The following is a 3,706-nucleotide window of genomic DNA, read 5'->3' as shown; positions in this document are numbered from 1 at the left end:
ATAAGACTTATGAATCCACTACCCTACCATTTTGCTAATATTTGCTTCAGGTTTTTAAAATAAGTAAATCGTGATGAATACAATGAAAATGTACCCCCAATCTCTTCCCCCTTCTTCCTTTTGCAGAGGTAGCCCGTCTCCTGATGGTGGTAAGCATCTTAGTATGAGATCCTCTAGAAGCAGATCCAGAGGCAAGGATTTGAGTGCAAGTAGTTTATTTGAGAATTGTGGCATGGGGAAGTGATACTGGGAAGGAAAAGGAGTTAATGCAGTGTGCTGATGAGCAGGTATCCTTGTGGTCAACTGGGGCTCAATCCCATAAGGGTCTTTGGGGGCCTGTGTAGACAAGCCTCAGAGTTCTTCCATCTGAGGGCTAAGGAAGCTGGGGTGTTTACCCATCAACTCCCTTTGTCGTTGGTTGTAGACTCCTTGGCATTCAGGCCTGCCCCGTGAGGGGCTGAGCCTTCTCCTGCAGCCTTCAGGTAGAACTAAGAAGTTGGAGGGTTCAGGAATAATGAGCTTGGAGGGAATATGGGTGGGGCCTGCCAGCACCCGCTGTAGCCAGTATTATTCCCCGACGTGGTGTACTTTCTACATCTGTATATATCAAAAAGACAACATAAGTATTGTCCTATGGGTTTTTGAAGTTTTAAATAAGTGGCTTCATATTGAACACGTTTTCTACAACTTGCTTTTTTTTTAAACTCAAAATTATATACTTGAGATTTATCCATGTTGAAATATGTAGATGTAAATCATTTATTTTAGCAGCTCTTTGTGTTCAAGTGTTTGAATAAACTACTTTCCATTTACCCAATTGATAGTTTGTTTCCATTCGTTCTTGTATAATAGACATCTTCACATCCACGTGAGCTCGTGTTTTCTCTATGAGATTCCTGAAAAGCAGATTGCTGCTCACAGGGTAGTCACAGCTTCATGTTTACTGGGTATTGCCAAATTGTTCTACAAGATATTTATGCCAATTTATACTACAGAAAGCAGCATGAAGAATTTCTTTGTCCGCACATCTATGCCAACATACCTGATACGATAAGATGTGTTAATTTTTGACGAGTCTCGGGCTGGCCGTGGTCGCAGCCATGGACACGGCTGAGGTGGAGTTTCTGGCCGAATAGGATCTGGTCACCGTAATCCTGAACTTCAGTCTGGACAAGATCCACCTCATCGAGGGTGGCCTGGGGCCTTTCAACACCGGCTTACCAGTGCAGGTGCCTCTGTGGCTGGCGATCAACCTGAAACAGAGAGAGAAGTGTTGGCTGCTCACCGCCCGCCCCACCAGCCCCAGTGGATGGACGTGAAAAAGTTGGAGAAGATTAGGGATCATGAATGAAATGAAGAAAACTTTTACCCCTATGCCCAGCCCTTACTACATGGAGCTCATCAAACTCCTGTTAAATCACGCTTCGGACTACATCCTGAAAGCAGATGAGCTCTGGACCCTGATCAAGGACGTGCGGGACACTCATATAGCCAAGCTCCGGGTGTCTGCCAACAGCTTCATGAGACAGCAGGAGGCGCATGCCAAGCTGGATAACCTGACCTTGACGGAGATCAACACCAGCGGCGCTTTCTGCACACAAGCGCTCAATCACATGTACAAACTCCGCATGAACCTGCAACCTTCTGGCAGTGCCCAGTCTCAAGACTTCTAGGGAGGGACTGGTTTGTCAAGGCCTGTGTCTGCCGGCAGGAAGCTCACTGGGTGGTGTTTGAGTGCTCAGGATGTGACAACGGTACTCACGTTTCTGGAGTCTTAGAACAACTTTTGAATGTAAGAAAAAAAGTGTACTGAAGCAAGGAATGGGTTTATAACCTTGTTGGAAAGCAACAGGCTTGTGCTTAGTCCTCGAGACATTCTGTAATTTCACATCTGTATCAGGGAGCCAGGTGTCCTTTTATGGGGGAAAAAGAAATTCATTAGCAGAACAAGTGATTTCCCTAGCAGAGCCTCATGTCTCCTGCATGGGACTGTCACGTGCAAGTGAGTGTTCGGTGATGTCAGGTGTTGCTTTTAAGACAGAGATATAGCAGGATGGTGACGTGGCTTCGGCCTTTTTTTTTTTTTCTTCCCTTCTTGATCCTGATCTCTTGGGCTAAATTTAGAATTTCCTACAGAGCTTGTTCACCCAGAGAAGGACAGCAGATGAGTGGCTAGTGAGGGTGACCTATGTTTATCATGTATGCCCTGATGCACAATAAAGATGGAATAAATCCCCCCCCCCAAGAAAGAAAGAAAAGATTTATTAATTTTTGCCAATCTGATAGACTGAAATGGTATTTTATTATTATGATGTTTTAAATTGTCATGTCCCTTAGTTCAGGTGAGGTTGAGCATATTTTCTTACGTGTATTGGATATTTGAATATTCTCTTTTGTGCATTTCCTGTTCATCTCCTGTGTCTTTTTTTTTATTGGGCTGTTCATATTTTTCTTAGCAATTTGTAGACATTCTGTACATGTCCAGGACATTAATATTTTGGGAAACAAACATCTCTTTCTGTTCTGTGGCTTATCTTTTCACATTGTTTATGGCATTTTTCAGTCATAAAAATTTTTAATTTTAATGCAGTCAGATCTAACAGTGTCTCCCTTTTATACATTGTTTGGCTTTTCATTTAAGAAATTTTTCCTTATCCTGATGCCATAAATATCCTGTGTTTGCATCTGAAAGTTCTAGTCTCATTTTTTATCTATGGGCCTTTAGCCCATCTACGGGGTGAGGTAGGAATCTAATTTTATAGCCCGTGGTCTTAGACCCATTTATTGAGTAATCCATCCTGTTCCCACTGACTTGTAGTCACTTTGGATTTTCTTTTTTATGTGGGTCTGTTTCTAGGCCTTCTTCTTTTCTTCTTCTAGGCCTTCTTTCTTTTCATTTGTCTTTACTTGCACTGATTTAAATATTATAGTTTTATAATAATCTTTCCTATAGGGTGACTCTACCTTTATTGTTTAAATTTTCTTGGCTATTCTTTGTTCTTCACTCTTCTACCTGAATTTCAAGATCACCAAATTATGTGAAATACTCTTTTAGCTTTTGATTAGAAGTGCGTTGAATTTCTAGAATAAATTGGGGAGAACCATCATCTTACCTATGGAGTCTTCTTTTTTTTTTTTTTTTTGTGAACACGGTATATGTTGTATAGTTTTTCTTTATATCATTTATTAGAGTTTTATAACTCTCCCTTGTATATCTTTTATTAGATTTATTCCTAGATATCTTAAATGCTTTGTTGCTTTTGCAATATGTATTTAAAAAAATTACTTTGTCTAATTGACTGTTGGTGATATATAGGAATGATATTTGTGTATGTGTCTATGTGTATGCTTAAACTAGTCAAATTATGTAATTGTTCTAGGTCTACAGATATTTTTTTCTTTTTTTAGTCCATTTCATAAAGTTTTTTTGGGGGGAAATTATCTATTTTGTTTAATTTTCAATGTTATTTGTATGAAATTCTTATTTGCAAATCACTGTATATAGGTGTTCTTTTTGGACATTCCTGGTATTTGTCCATTCCTAATCCCTTATTTGTGCCAGGATTCTTTTCTTATCCATCATACAAGAAATTTGTTTATTTTATTAGTCTTTTTAATAATCTGGCTTTTTATTTCTTTGATTGTTTTTGTTATTTCTTTGTTTTGTTATTTATTTCATTAATTTTGCTCTTACATTTATTTTCTT

The 3,706-nt window shown here is 39.2% G+C and overlaps 1 pseudogene; it reads left to right on the top strand.

Moving 5' to 3' along the window:
• The first annotated feature begins 1,100 nt into the window (after positions 1-1,100).
• On the top strand, positions 1,101-1,673 carry LOC103010875 (DNA replication complex GINS protein PSF2-like; annotated as a pseudogene).
• Positions 1,674-3,706: the final 2,033 nt, after the last annotated feature.

Source organism: Balaenoptera acutorostrata, chromosome 8, assembly GCF_949987535.1.
Source record: "Balaenoptera acutorostrata chromosome 8, mBalAcu1.1, whole genome shotgun sequence".
NCBI classification, from domain to species: domain Eukaryota; kingdom Metazoa; phylum Chordata; class Mammalia; order Artiodactyla; family Balaenopteridae; genus Balaenoptera; species Balaenoptera acutorostrata.
Note: the sequence above shows the minus strand (reverse complement) of the source record. Positions and strands in the feature narration are given on the sequence as shown.